The sequence below is a fragment of the Bos taurus genome, chromosome 1, assembly GCF_002263795.3.
Source record: "Bos taurus isolate L1 Dominette 01449 registration number 42190680 breed Hereford chromosome 1, ARS-UCD2.0, whole genome shotgun sequence".
Classification (NCBI taxonomy): domain Eukaryota; kingdom Metazoa; phylum Chordata; class Mammalia; order Artiodactyla; family Bovidae; genus Bos; species Bos taurus.
The window spans coordinates 51,763,413-51,779,938 of NC_037328.1; the positions used below are offsets into that span (position 1 = coordinate 51,763,413).

At 41.4% G+C, this 16,526-nt stretch overlaps 1 long non-coding RNA gene and 1 pseudogene across 1 annotated transcript in view; one reads left to right on the forward strand and one right to left on the reverse strand.

The window, feature by feature from the left end:
• The window catches only part of LOC100296365 (phosphatidylinositol N-acetylglucosaminyltransferase subunit P-like), a 34,623-nt pseudogene extending 19,871 nt beyond the window's left edge, over positions 1-14,752 (forward strand).
• LOC112446991 (uncharacterized) overlaps positions 1-16,526 on the reverse strand; it is a 158,967-nt gene that overhangs the window by 129,934 nt on the left and 12,507 nt on the right. The gene's annotated exons all lie outside the window — the stretch shown is intronic.

Below are 16,526 nucleotides of genomic sequence, written 5' to 3' on the forward strand. Positions count from 1 at the left end.
CCCCCATCCCTGGGATTCTCCAGGCAAGAACACTGGAGTGGCTTGCCATTTCCTTCTCCAATGCAAGAGGTCCCTAGAGTTATCAAATTCATAGAGACAGAAAGTATAATAGTAGTTGCTAGGGGCTTAGGGAAAGGAAAATGGGGAGTTATTGTTCAATGGGTTACAGAGTTTCAATTTTACATCTGACCTAGAGACAGATATTAGTGATAGTTGCACAACAGTGTGAATACACTTAATACCACTTAACCGTATATTTAAGAATGTTTAAAATGAGTATTACTCAGTCATGAAAAACAATGTAACAATGCCATTTGCAGCAATGTGGATGGACCTAGAAATAATCATACTAAGTGAAGTAAGCTAAAATGAGAAAGACACATACCATATGATATCAATTATATGTGGAATCTAAAACATGATATAAATGAATTTGTTTACAAAATAGAGGTAGACACACAGAAAACAAATTTATGTTTACCAAAGGGGAAGACTGCTACTGCTACTGCTAAGTCTCTTCAGTCGTGTCTGACCCTGTGCAACCCCATAGATGGACGCCCACCAGGCTCCCCCGTCCCTGGGATTCTCAAGGCAAGAGTACTGGAGTGGGTTGCCATTTCCTTCTCCAATGCATGAAAGTGAAAAATCAAAGTGAAGTCGCTCAGTCATGTCCGACTCTTAGGGACCCCATGGACCGCATGCAGCCTACCAGGCTCCTCCGTCCATGGGATTTTCCAGGCAAGAATACTGGAGTGGGGTGCTATTGCCTTCTCCAAAGGGGAAGAGGGGAGGGATAAATAAGGAATTTGGATTAAAATATACACACTACTACATATAAAATAGATAATCAACCATGACCAACCTTATAGCACAGGAAACTATAATTGTAATAACCTATAATGGAAAAGAATATCTCTCTCGCTCTTTGTCTCTCTTTCTCTATCTCTCTCTCTCTCTCTCTCTCTCTCTCTATATATATATATATATATATACACACACACATACATACATGCATATATAGACAGTGATTCGTGATTCATATATATATGAAAGTGAAAGTAAAAGTGTTCGTCATCCAGTCGTGTCCAACTCTTTGTGACCCCACAGACTGTAGCCTGCCAGACTCCTCTGTCCATGGATTTCTCCAGGCAAGAATCCTGGAGTGGGTTGCCATTCCCTTCTCCAGGGGATCTTCCTGGCCCAGGAATCAAACTCAAGTCTCCTGGATTGCAGGCAGATTCTTTACTATCTGAGTCACCAGGGAAGCCTACATAAATAATAAACATATATGGCAGAAAGTGAAGAAGAACTAAAGAGCCTCTTGATGAAAGTGAAAGAGGAGAGTGAAAAAGTTGGCTTAAAGCTCAACATTCAGAAAACTAAGATCATGGCATCCGGTCCCATCACTTCCTGGCAAATAGATGGGGCAACAGTGGAAACAGTGGCTGACTTTATTTTTCTGGGCTCCAAAATCACTGAAGATGGTGACTGCAGCCATGAAATTAAAAGACGCTTACTCCTTGGAAAGAAAGGTATGACCAAACTAGACAGCATATTAAAAAGCAGAGACATTACTTTGTCAACAAAGGTCCATCTAGTCAAGGCTATGGTTTTTCCAGTGGTCACGTATGGATGTGAGAGTTGGAGTATACAGAAAGCTGAGTGCCAAAGAATTGATGCTTTTGAACTGTGGTGTTGGAGAAGACTCTTGAGAGTCCCTTGGACTGCAAGGAGATCCAACCAGTCCATCCTAAAGGAGACCAGCCTGGGTGCTCATTGGAAGGACTGATGTTGAAGCTGAAACTCCAATACTTTGGCCACCTGATGTGAAGAGCTGACTCATTGGAAAAGACCCTGATGCTGGGAAAGATTGAGGGCAGGAGGAGAAGGGGACGACAGAGGATGAGATGGCTAGATGGCATCACTGACTCAATGGACTTGGGTTTTGGTGGACTCTGAGAATTGGTGATGGACAGGGAAGCCTGGCGTGCTGTGGTTCATGGGGTAGCAAAGAGTCAGACATGACTGAGCGACTGAACTGAACTGAATATATATATATATGTGTGTGTATATATATATATATATATATATATATAAACTGAATCACTTTGTTATACACCTGAAACAAATGCAACATTGTAAATCAATTATATTTGGATTTAAAAAATTTTTAAAGAATGATTAAAATGGGAAATTTTGCATTATCTACATTTTACTACAATAAAAAATAATAATGTAAATCTAATGCCCTGAGAAAAAGCATGCTCACTCAAAACAAGAGAAAAGTAAAGCCTGCCAACCCACTTAGCCTAACCACTCAGCCAAAAGAGATACCCATCCTTCTCCAGACACCATTAGTTGGCTTGTCCAACTGAAGAAATGCAGGGGACAAAATGTCAACCATCATCTGTATCAAAATGGTAATGGTAGTACAACGGCACATGCCTCTCTGCTTCTCAATTGCCCTGGTCTGACACTAAAGGAAAAAAGAAGAAGTGACTTCATCAGTCAAAGCAATCCTTCACCTTGGAACTTCCACTTAGTGACAAATTCCCTGGGGAAAGGAAAAGTAACTTGCCTATCTCTGTGCCCTTAATTCCAGAGCTATAACAAATGCTCCATAGACACATTCATGAATTCTGAGGGACTGCTGCTGCTGCTAAGTCGCTTCAGTCATGTCTGACTCTGTGCAACCCCATAGATGGCAGCCCACCAGGCTCCCCCATCCCTGGGATTCTCCAGGCAGGAACAATGGAGTGGCTTGCCATTTCCTTCTCCGATGCATGAAAGGGAAAAGTGAAAGTGAAGTCGCTCAGTCGTGTCTGACTCTTAGCGACCCCGTGGACTGCAGCCCACCAGGCTCCTCTATTCATGGGGATTTTCCAGGCAAGAGTACTGGAGTGGGGTCCCATTGCCTTCTCCGTCTGAGGGACTAGAATTACTTAATATACGTCTATCAATTAAAACTTTCCCAAGTGAATACCATGCCCAGCACTATACTAAATTGAATGCAAACACAGAAGTATAAGATACGGTCCCTGCCTTCTAAGATCATGTAATCTACTTGTGGGAACAAGAATCATACAATGATATAATAATGAACAATACAAGACAGTATATAATTAGGTGCTAAATTGTGTAGTCCAATTATAAGTACTCCAGGAGGTCATCAGAGAAGGCAATGGCAATCCACTCCAGTACTCTTGCCTGGAAAATCCAATGGACGGAGGAGCCTGGTGGGCTGCGGTCTATGGGGTTGCAGAGTCGGACACGACTAAAGCAACTTAGCAGCAGCAGCAGCAGCAGCAGAGGAGGTCATAAACATGTCTAACACCCTGTTGAAATGAACAGTGGGTCAGGAAATCTTTACTCACTGCCCACTTGTAGGAGTAGCAGAGACATATATAAAATGAACTGAAGGCTTATAAAAATATCATATTTAATTTTGTATGCAATACACCTCCTCTACCAAATAATTCCTTTCTTGACTTTTTTCTTCCACATTTTCCTTTTTCTCAGCCTTGTTTACCAGTAATTATAAAGTACTCAAAGGAAAATAAATAAATATGCCAACAACCATTTGAAAGAATGTGTAAATTACTGTGAAACACAGGTACTCAATAAAAAATTAGTAGATTAGTAAATTCAGCCTTTGTAAAAATAAACTTTTCATTCAAAGCTTAATTTGTTCAGACAAAGCCAAGAAGAAATAAGTATACAGACTTCCCCCCATCTCATATGAGGGTTAATGAGATCCAAGGACAATTGTACTTATTTAGCATCATAATTCAGACCATCTGCTTAAAGAAATAAGAATTTCACAACACTTTACATGTCATAGATCAAAACAGACTTTGTTTCTATAAAGACTCAAACTGTGAATGTATATATCTTTTTTTCTGGCCAACTTCAAACATTAAAAGTTGCATGGCTATGTAGTTTAAGCAGTGAGCTGAAGAAGCAAGGCTTTAAATTCTGTTTCCTAGGCTGACAGTGACTATAATCTCTCTCCATCTCTTTCTTTATCCCTTCTCCCTAAGTAGCAATCAGACATATTCTGCTCCATCAGAATTGCATAAATACAAAGCTACCTGGTATTTCTCAGTCAACTATCAACCCTACATAAATCTGGCAAGACTTGAGAGTACTTTGGGTAATATACTGCTGTATAACAAACTCACTCATGATTTTGTGGGTCAGGAATTAACAAGTACTCAACTTCATGGTTGGAGAAGGCAATGGCACCCCACTCCAGTACTCTTGCCTGGAAAATCCCATGGACGGAGGAGCCTGGTAGGCTGCAGTCCACGGGGTCGCTAAGAGTCAGACAAGAATGAGCGACTTCACTTTCACTTTTCACTTTCATGCATTGGAGAAGGAAATGGCAACCCACTCCAGTGTTCCTGCCTGGAGAATCCCAGGGACGGGGAAGCCTGGTGGGCTGCCGTCTATGGGGTTGCATAGAGTCGGACACAACTGAAGCGACTTAGCAGCAGCAGCAGCAACTTAGTGGTTCATCTCATCCACCTGGTGCAAACTAGTAACTGAGGCCAGAGGATCAATATTCAAGATGGTTTCCTCACTTAAATGTATTGCACCTCTCTGGTACTTCATTCTCTCTCTTTCATCTGCTCAATCTCACTACCCGCTCTTTCTCTCCTCCCCCCTGCCCTTCTCCCTCTCTGTCTTTCTCTCCACTTGGTATGTCATCCTCCAGGAAGGGCAAGGACTAGGGTAAGGCAACAAGAGGTGCCTTGGGCACAAAATTTAAGGAGGCACAAATTCCCAAGTGCTGCCACCCTACTTACTGAACCTTGAGAATGAGTGCCTTCTTAAGAGTGACTCTCCCAGTGTGCAAAATTTAAGGAGGCGCTCACTCTCAGTATTGTGCAAGTACACCTGAGAGACAGCATCTCCTTAAATTTTGCACCCGAGAAAACTCACTTGCCTCAACTCACAGTCTTCCTCTAGGGCCTCTCCATATGGATCAGAAATACCAAATTGAGACACACCAAGCATGGTGATCTCAGGGAAGACCACCTATGTCACAACTAGGAGAGTTAAAGCTGCTGGGCCAAGGAAAGTCTTTGCATATAAATGGGTGGTATCACTTTCACCCTATTCTATTGGTCAATCAGTCAGTGACTCTGCCCGTGTTCATGGGTAAAGAAACAGACACCAACTACTGATAAGGTTTAAGGTGGTCTCATTACAGAAGAGCAAGTGGTATGAGGACAATTTTGGAGCTACCTTTGGAAAATACACTCTTCTCCATCTTCCTTGATAAACTTCCCTTCATGTTATTCCTGGAACATTGCAACTAATTAATATCCTAGCCGCTAAACTTCATTTTCAATTCAGTATACTGAAGCATACTGCTTGCTACCAGACCTTCCTTTACAGCAATTCACTGGCTTGTAAATAAAACCTAAGTCTTCTATCAATCATTTAAGTGTTCCCTGATTTAGTGCTGTCTCACCTGTTGTGGGTTAAACTGTGTTCCCAAAAAGATACATTCAAATACTAACCCCTAGTACCAGTAAATATGACTTTATTTGGGGAAAAAAAATGTCTTAACATGTAATCGAGTTAAAATGAGATTATGCTGGATTAGTTCGGTTCAGTCACTCAGTCGTGTCTGACTCTTTGTGACCCCATGGATTACAGCATGCCAGACCTCCCTGTCCATCACCAGCTCCCAGAGTTTACTCAAACTCATGTCCATTGAGTCGGTGACACCTTCCAACCATCTCATCCTCTGTTGTCCCCTTCTCATCCCTTTCTCCTCCTGCATTAAATCTTTCCCAGCATCAGGGTCTCTTCCAATGAGTCAGTTCTTTGCATCAGGTGGCCAAAGTATTGGAGTTTCAGCTTCAGCATCAGTCCTTCCAATGAACACCCAGGGATGATTTCCTTTAGGATGGACTGGTTGGATCTCCTAGTGTCCAAGGGACTCTCAAGAGTCTTCTCCAACACCACAGTTCAAAAGCATCAATTCTTCGGCACTTAGCTTTCTTTATAGTCCAACTCTCACATCCATACATGACCACTGGAAAAACCATAGCCTTGACTAGATGGACCTTTGTTGGCAAAGTAATGTCTCTGCTTTTTAATATCCTATCTAGGTTGGTCATAGCTTTTCTTCCAAAGAGCAAGCGTCTTTTAATTTCACGGCTGTAGTCACCATCTACAGTGATTTTGGAGCCTAAAAAATAAAGTATATCACTGTTTCCATTGTTTCCTCATCTATTTGCCATGAAGTGATGAGACCAGATGCCATGATCTTAGTTTTCTGAATGTTGAGTTTTAAGCCAATTTTTTCACTCTCCTCTTTCACTTTCATCAAGAGGCTCTTTACTTCTTCTTAGATTGGGTCCTAATCCAATGACTGGTGCCTTTATAAGAAAAGGAGAGAGAGATCTGGACAGACACAAGGAGACACAGGAAAGAAAGCCACATGAAAACAGACAGACAGGAACAATGCACCTACAAGCCAAAGAATGCCTGCCGCTAAGTAGATTCAGTTGTGTCCGACTCTGTGTGACCCCATGGACTACAGGCCACCAGGATCCTCCATCCATGGGATTTTCCAGGCAAGAGTACTGGAGTGGGGTGCCATTGCCTTCTCCGAATGGAATGCCTGCTGCTGCTGCTGCTGCTAAGTCGCTTCAGTCATGTCCGACTCTGTGCGACCCCATAGACAGCAGCCCACCAGGCTCCCCCATCCCTGGGATTCTCCAGGCAAGAACACTGGAGTGGGTTGCCATTTCCTTCTCCAATGCATGAAAGTGAAAAGTGAAAGTGAAGTTGCTCAGTTGTGTCTGACTCTTCGAGACCCCATGGACTGCAGCCTACCAGGCTCTTCCATCCATGGGATTTCCAGGCAAGAGTACTGGAGTGCGGTGCCATTGCCTTCTCCGGAATGCCTAGGAACCTTCAAAGCTGGAAGAAAGCAAGGAAGGATTCTTCCATGGAGCCTCCAGAGGGAGCATGGCCTTACCAACACCTTGATTTTGGACTTCTGGCCTCCTGGCTAGGAGAGAACAAATCTCTGTTGTTTTAAGCCACAAAGTTTGTGGTAATTTGTTATGGCAGTCCTAGGAAACTAACACACTGCCCCTCCAATTCTAATCCAAACTGCTTCCAAACACTCCCCCCTTATTTAAGTAGAGTTTTCTTCCCTCTCCCCACCTTCCAAAAAATTATTGCATCTCTCTTTGTCCTTTCCTTTTACTAAAAGGACTTCCCTGTAGCTCAAACAGTAAAGAATCTGCCTGCAATGCGGGAGACCTGGGTTTGATCCCAGGGTTGGGAAGATCCTCTGGAAAAGGGAATGGCAACCCACTCCAGTATTCTTGCCTGGAGAATCCCATGGACAGACAAGCCTGGCAGGCTACAGCTCGTGGGGTCACAAAGAGTTGGACATGACTGAGCAATTAACATTTCACTTCCACCAAAATGACTAAAGCAGTGTACACACCTATCAATTGTCACTGAGTTGTAATTGGTATCTTCTGGTGTTCTGCTAGGCAAGGCTACTTGTCCCAAACACTGAGTCAGAGTACACCTGGTATAAAGAGAGTTTCGTCAATAAAAATGCTGAGAAGATACCAAGGCTTTTTAGTAAAGTGCTTAGAGTTATAAGTAGAACAATTCTTTCCCTGTCATGTTCTTTGTTCACAAAAATTAAATAAAATAAAAAGTTTCAGTGAGAGAGTAATTTATAGAAATAGATCATGCAAAACTATAGAAATCCTTCCTCCACTGGTCAGAAATCTCTAAGCTGTCAGAAAATGCATGAACAACAGTGACTTTAATCAACTGGACCAAAAATGCCTTCCAAATAATAATTCAATAACCCAGAATTCAGGTTCAGATAAGATCAGATCAGATCAGTCCCTCAGTCATGTCCGACTCTTTGCAACCCCATGAATCGCAGCACGCCAGGCCTCTCTGTCCATCACCGACTCCCGGAGTTCACTCAGACTCATGTCCATCGAGTCAATGATGCCATCCAGCCATCTCATCCTCTGTCGTCCCATTCTCCTCTTGCCCCCAATCCCTCTCAGCATCAGAGTCTTTTCCAATGAGTCAACTCTTCACATGAGGTGGTCAAAGTACTGGAGTTTCAGCTTCAGCATCATTCCTTCCAAAGAAATCCCAGGGCTGATCTCCTTTAGAATGGACTGGTTGGACCTCCTTGCAGTCCAAGGGACTCTCAAGAGTCTTCTCCAACACCACAGTTCAAAAGCATCAATTCTTCGGCGCTCAGCCTTCTTCACAGTCTAACTCTCACATCCATACATGACCACAGGAAAAACCATAGCCTTGACTAGACGAAACTTTGTTGGCAAAGTAATGTCTCTGCTTTTGAATATGCTGTCTAGGTTGGTCGTAACTTTCCTTCCAAGGAGTAAGCGTCTTTTAATTTCATGGCTGCAGTCACCATCTGCAGTGATTTTGGAGCCCCCAAAAATAAAGTTTGACACTGTTTCCCCATCTATTTCCCATGAAGTGATGGGACCGGATGCCATGATCTTCATTTTCTGAATGTTGAGCTTTAAGCCAACTTTTTCACTCTCCATTTTCACCTTCATCAAGAGGCTTTTTAGTTCCTCTTCACTTTCTGCCATAAGGGTGGTGTCATCTGCATATCTGAGGTTATTGATATTTCTCCTGGCAATCTTGATTCCAGCTTGTGTTTCTTCCAGTCCATCGTTTCTCATGATGTACTCTGCATATAAGTTAAATAAGCAGGGTGACAATATACAGCCTTGACGTACTCCTTTTCCTATTTGGAACCAGTCTGTTGTTCCATGTCCAGTTCTAACTGTTGCTTCCTGACCCACATACAAATTTCTCAAGAGGCAGGGTCAGGTGGTCTGGTATTCCCATCTCTTTCAGAATTTTCCACAGTCTATTGTGATCCACACAGTCAAAGGCTTTGCATAGTCAATAAAGAAGAAATAGATGTTTTTCTGGAACTCTCTTGCTTTTTCCATGATCCAGCAGATGTTGGGAATTTGATCTCTGGTTCCTCTGCCTTTTCTAAAACCAGCTTGAACATCTGGAAGTTCACAGTTCACATATTGCTGAAGCCTGGCTTGGAGAATTTTTAGCATTATTTCACTAGCATGTGAGATGAGTGCAATTGTGCGGTAGTTTGAGCATTCTTTGGCATTGCCTTTCTTTGGGATTGGAATGAAAACGGACCTTTTCCAGTCCTGTGGCCACTGCTGAGTTTTCCAAATTTGCTGGCATATTGAGTGCAGCACTTTCACAGCATCATCTTTCAGGATTTGGAATAGCTCAACTGGAATTCCATCACCTCCACTAGCTTTGTTCGTAGTGATGCTTTCTAAAGCCCACTTCACTTCACATTCCAGGATGTCTGGCTCTAGGTCAGTGATCACACCATCGTGATTATCTGGGTCATGAAGATCTTTTTTGTACAGTTCTTCTGTGTATTCTTGCCACCTCTTCTTAATATCTTCTGCTTCTGTTAGGTCCATACCATTTCTGTCCTTTATTGAGCTAATCTTTGCATGAATGTTCCTCTGGTATCTCTGATTTTCTTGAAGAGATCTCTAGTCTTTCCCATTCTGTTGTTTTCCTCTATTTCTTTGCATTGATTGCTGAGGAAGACTTTCTTATCTCTTCTTGCTATTCTTTGGAACTCTGCATTCAGATGCTTATATCTTTCCTTTTCTCCTTTGCTTTTCGCTTCTCTTCTTTTCACAGCTATTTGTAAGGCCTCCCCAGACAGCCATTTTGCTTTTTTGCATTTCTTTTCCATGGGAATGGTCTTGATCCCTGTCTCCTGTACAATGTCATGAACCTCATTCCATAGTTCATCAGGCACTCTATCTATCAGATCTAGGCCCTTAAATCTATTTCTCACTTCCACTGTATAATCATAAGGGATTTGATTTAGGTCATACCTGAATGGCCTAGTGGTTTTCCCTACTTTCTTCAATTTAAGTCTGAATTTGGCAATAAGGAGTTCATGATCTGAGCCACAGTCAGCTCCTGGTCTTGTTTTTGCTGACTGTATAGAGCTTCTCCATCTTTGGTTGCAAAGAATATAATCAATCTGATTTCGGTGTTGACCATCTGGTGATGTCCATGTGTAGAGTCTTCTCTTGTGTTGTTGGAATTCAGGTTGCCTCATTATAATTCCCATTTGGAATGTCACATAGAGTATATGAGAAGTGCTTCAAGAAATTAAGAAGGTCATTTGTCCTTTTCCCCCAAATACCTTACATGGCAACTTGTGCAAAATAAACACAGTACTTTTGAGTAGATCCCTCAGGGAGATTCAGGGACAGAATCTGGAAAGCAGGAAGTATACGGCTGCATCCTGCAATGGTCGCACTACATCTGGAGCCCTGAATACCCCGTGGCTCCCACAGCTTTGGGCTTCCCAGGTGGTGCTAGTGGTAAAGAACCTGCCTGCCAATGCAAGAGACATAAGAAACACAGGTGTAGTCCCTGGGTTGGAAGGATCCCCTGGAGAAGGAAACGACAACCCACTCCAGTATTCTTGCCTGGAGAACTCTATGGACAGAGGAGCCTGGCAGGCTACAGGCCATAGGGCCCCAAAGACTTGGACGTGACTGAAGCAACTTAGCACATACTACACCTTTAGAGGTAAGTAGATGACCTGAAAGGCACTCATGGGAGTGAGAAAGATGATGAAGAAGAGGCTTGAGAAACAGCAGGATACAGTGATGTTTAATTTGAAGAACAGAAGCTCCTTGAGAAAAAAAAAAGTTAATTATCTTAATAAGAAAGATATTTATATCACAGAATCTGACATTTTTTGTGACCCAAAGAGTAAAGCTAACACCAATAAATGAAAGTTACAGGAAGACAAATTTTGAATGGTCATAAGAGAGATTCCTAAAAATTAAGCTAGTAATTGTGAATTGTCCTTGGAAATGCTCATGCAAAGAACTGTAACTACTTGACAATAGTAACTTATTTATCTTTAGAGTACTAGTGCACAGAATATATACTTTCATGTAACAACTAATATATACTTGATAAAGGGAAATTCAAACAGTCCCTTCTTAAACCTAGGATTCCAGGATTTTAGGATTCCAAAAGAAACATAACTGTGAGACACTATTTTCCTTTCAGTAGGTCATATTATCATAATTTTCTTTATGCTGGATGTGTACAACTCAAGAAAATAAAAAAGGACACCAAGCATGTCAGTAAGGACATCCTAGGTAATACCACAGAGTAGTAAGTATAAAGTGTGAAACACTTAACAAGCTCAAAGATTCAAATATACGTATTTACACATACATTTAAACCCTCTAAAATTCCTCTTAATCAAAGCAAAAGTGAGCTGCAACTTATCAAAGCTTTATCACATACATTAAACTAAGTACTTTTGTATTCATTCAAAAACATTTATTGAATGCTGATGATATGCCAGACATGTCTAGTACTATCAACCAATTTAGTGAGGTAGGTATTAATATCTTCACTTAAAGGCCAAAGGAGTTACGTAACTTGTCCAAGTTCAGGCCACCACTACCCTATACAGAGGATTTGCACACACACAAAAAAGTACCTTTTCCTCAAGACACTTCACTTCCATTTGTCAGAAAATGTACCATAATATACTAATTCTATTAGAACAAGAAAACATATTACCTTCTGCCATAAAATTGTCTTAATAAATATTCAAATTGATAAGTCTATGACCTGATGGCTCAGCAATAAAGAATCTGCCTGCAATGCAGGAGATGTAGGTTCAATCCCTGGGTTAGGAAGAGCCCCTGGAGAAGGAAACAGCAACCCACTACGGTATTCTTGCCTGGGAAAACCCATGGACAAACGAGCCTGGCAGGCTACAGGCCATAGGGTCACAAAGAGTCGAACACGATTTTAAGCTACTTAGCAGCATGATATAAAGTTTGCACCTTTCATGGGTTTCTTTGTGCAGTGAACAATTTACTTAATGGTCAATCCCATACGATATCTAATAAATGCAGCACCAGGGATTTTACTCCAGGGTACTACTATTAACTCCCACCCTAAATGGGAATCATCAAGAATCTCATGTGAATTACATAATCCTCTGGCTGCATATGATCGTTGCCTCCTTTCAGCATTGTTTCATACTCAAAGCACTTATAAATATGTATTTATGGACATAAACCCCTGAATACATAGAAAGCTACAAATGCTGGATGAATAAGAAGGGTTTCTCAGAAAGACCATCATTAGCATCTCCCAAACAAGAACTGTTTCTCCAAACTCTGGTTTTACCCACCAGGCAAATTGGAAAATATTAAGATGAATATAAAATATTTGTTCTCATAAATATCAAGCAAATACTCAGCTGGGACCTGAAGATCTTAATTATCACAAAAATGATTTTAATCAGATTCCACTAAGAAGGAATCTTAGTTCTTCAGATCAAAGTCAAGTCAAAGTGCTTCAGATCAATATTCTGTCAAATTCTGAAAGATTTTTCGGAAACAAGGGATTTAACAAAAAGATTTTGCTTTTTCTTAATATCCAATAAAAATAAACACGTCTTTAAAAAGAACAATGTATGTTTATGTGGTGCTTTAATTCATCCAAATCTCCCTTGTTGGGTCTCTATCAGGTTTCAAGTTTTGTGTCAGATGCTGAGAACATGCTGATGATCAACTCCAGACCATGCACTACTCTCATTCCAGCAGGCAAAATTTCGCTAAGTGCTACAATAGAGATCTAGACAAAATGTAATAGACCCACTTGCTCTTGCCTTGATTTGTTCTCCATACACAATTTCTTGGAATTTAGGTAAATGAACCTCACAAAATTTTAAGTATGCTCTAAAATGAATGTGAAGGACAATCACTGTCATCGTATCTGGCAAACAGTAAATATACAATAGATGTGGAATGAATAAGTAAATCAACTTTCCAGATTACAAATTAGAGTTGGGCCACAAGCAAACATTCCCACCAATTATAAAATAAGTGTTCATGAATACAAAATATTTTTAAATAACCAAAGCCTAAAGCAATTTGAATTGAGAGAAGAGACCATTTAAATATAAACCTCATATTACCCAGCCTAAAACATAAGATAAATTATTTCCTATGTCTCTTAGTCTATTTAACGATATATTTTCAACATCTCAGCAGCACATTCATTTTTATTTTCCAAGTTATATCGGCTATTTTTTTTTCCTAAATCCCAACCATATCTGTCAATCTGGCCTTGGTAAGAGTGATTAATTATGAGGAGGTCTAATAATTTCCATTGTTTTCAGTCATCCAGACAGAGAAGATCTGGGATTAAAGGCAAAAGAGAGAGAGAGAGAGATACACGGGCAGATTCCTTGCTGTATAGAAGGGATCTATATTCACGAATTCCAACTTCAAGTGGATAATTTGAGGTTTGTATCTTCAACGGTTTAACCACTCCATCCGGTACTAACCAAACGTCCCCAAAGACATTTCATTGAATTACAAACAAAACGCTATCCACCTTACTCACTTTTTCTTCTAATTCTTTGCTTTCGGACTTCTTTTTATTCGTCTCACATTCTGTTAAAAATAACTTGAGGATGGGAACACAGTCTATGCTATCTCCTTCATCAGCACCTAGCCCGGCACCTTATGCAATGAAGCACTTACAAAATGCCTTGGGATAATATTACTCGACACGAAGCCACCGCACGTATGAAACTCCGAGGTTAGCACTTTCTAACAGGCTTTCAGGCAATGCCTGATGTGAAGAAGAATCACGAAATACTAAATTAAAAGAGGCCTTTACGCTGTTTAAAATACAGTTCTTACCACCACCACGAGAAAATAGTTCCAAACTTTCCACGCATAGTTAATGCTCCTCCGCTCACACGCTCCAGCCGAGGACTCTGCGCCTGAGCTCTAGAGGGTGGTACCTTTGCACCTGGCTGCTGCTGCCCCTGCTGATGCTAAGTCGCTTCAGTCGTGTCCGACTCTGTGCGATCCCATAGACGGCAGCCCACCAGGCTCCGCAGTCCCTGGGATTCTCCAGGCAAGAAAACTGGAGCGGGTTGCCATTTCCTTCTCCAATGCATGAAAGTGAAAAGTGAAATTGAAGTTGTTCAGTCGTGTCTGACTCTTCGCCACCCCGTGGACTGTACCTACCAGACTCCTCCATCCATGGGATTTTCCAGGCAAGAGTACTGGAGTGGGTTGCCATTGCCTTCTCCATTGCACCTGGCCTTATCCTCAATTTCTCTTTCCCCGCCACCTGCGGCTTCCTGATCCGCCCTTGCGCAGGGGTCTCAGGTGGCCAAGCTGTCAAGAGAAGGGCCCGAGTGAGCTCTTGAAGGGCCCAAGATTGTCCCTAGCCACAGAGGGGAAAAAATTGTGGAAAATTCACCCCTGCCATTTGCAGAAAGAGCGTTCTTTGGTTTTCTCCGTTAAGCTCCCAATTTTGGTGCACACTCTGTCTCAGATGGGCTTTTATTCCTGAATCTTGGCTAAGCGCCTTAGGCTTAATCTATTGGTCTCGAAATTATTCGGCAGTTCCATTATTTGTCTACCTCCTTGTTACCATAGTAATCCATTATATACTCTTATTTGGAATAAACAAAACGAGTCAACTCCATTCATGTAATCACAGATAACATTGCTAAAAATCAACAGCAGAAGAAATGCCAAGAGGCCATCCAGTATTAGAAGATATACCTGTTAGTGAAGTAAACTAAATATTCCTTCTTGTAACCAAAAAACTTTACACCAAAAACTGAATTGTAGGTAGACTAACACCAAGCATTTATTATTTTTGACATAGTAATCCCTTATGATTATACAGTGGAAGTGAGAAATAGATTTGAGGGACTAGATCTGATAGAGTGCCTGATGAACTGTGGACTGAGGTTCGTGACATTGTACAGGAGACAGGGATCAAGACCATCCCTATGGAAAAGAAATGCAAAAAAGCAAAATGGCTGTCTGGGGAGGCCTTACAAATAGCTGTGAAAAGAAGAGAAGTGAAAAGCAAAGGAGAAAAGAAAAGATATAAGCATCTGAATGCAGAGTTCCAAAGAATAGCAAGAAGAGATAAGAAAGCCTTCCTCAGCGATCAATGCAAAGAAATAGAGGAAAACAACAGAATGGGAAAGACTAGAGATCTCTTCAAGAAAATCAGAGATACCAAGGGAACATTTCATGCAAAGATGGGCTCGATAAAGGACAGAAATGGTATGGACCTAACAGAAGCAGAAGACATTAAGAAGAGGTGGCAAGAATACACAGAAGAACTGTACAAAAAAGATCTTCTTGACCCAGATAATCATGATGGTGTGATCACTGACCTAGAGCCAGACATTCTGGAATGTGAAGTCAAGTGGGCCTTAGAAAGCATCACTGCAAACAAAGTTAGTGGAGGTGATGGAATTCCAGTTGAGCTATTTCAAATCCTGAAAGATGATGCTGTGAAAGTGCTGCACTCAATATGCCAGCAAATTTGGAAAACTCAGCAGTGGCCACAGGACTGGAAAAGGTCCGTTTTCATTCCAATCCCAAAGAAAGGCAATGTCAAAGAATGTTCAAACTACCGCACAATTGCACTCATCTCACATGCTAGTAAAGTAATGCTCAAAATTCTCCAAGCCAGGCTTCAGCAATACATGAACTGTGAACTTCATGATGTTCAAGCTGGTTTTAGAAAAAGCAGAGGAACCAGAGATCAAATTGCCAACATCCGCTGGATCATCGAAAAAGCAAGAGAGTTCCAGAAAAACATCTATATCTTCTTTATTGACTATGCAAAGCCTTTGACTGTGTGGATCACAATAGACTGTGGAAAATTCTGAAAGAGATGGGAATACCAGACCACCTGACCTGCCTCTTGAGAAATCTGTATGCAGGTGAGGAAGCAACAGTTAGAATTGGACATGGAACAACAGACTGGTTCCAAATAGGAAAAGGAGTACATGAAGTCTGTATATTGTCACCCTGCTTATTTAACTTATATGCAGAGTACGTCATGAGAAACACTGGACTGGAAGAAACACAAGCTGGAATTAAGATTGCCAGGAGAAATATCAATAACCTCAGATATGCAGATGACACCACCCTTATGGCAGAAAGTGAAGAGGAACTCAAAAGCCTCTTGATGAAAGTGAAAGTGGAGAGTGAAAAAGTTGGCTTAAAGCTCAACATTCAGAAAATGAAGATCATGGCATCTGGTCCCATCACTTCATGGCAAATAGATGGGGAAACAGTGGAAACAGTGTCAGACTTTATTTTGGGGGGCTCCAAAATCACTGCAGATGGTGACTGCAGCCATGAAATTAAAAGACGCTTACTCCTTGGAAGGAAAGTTATGACCAACCTAGATAGCATTTTCAAAAGCAGAGACATTACTTTGCCAACAAAGGTCCGTCTAGTCAAGACTATGGTTTTTCCTGTGGTGTTGTATGGATGTGAGAGTTGGACTGTGAAGAAAGCTGAGCACCGAAGAATTGATGCTTTTGAACTATGGTGTTGGAGAAGACTCTTGAGAGCCCCTTGGACTGC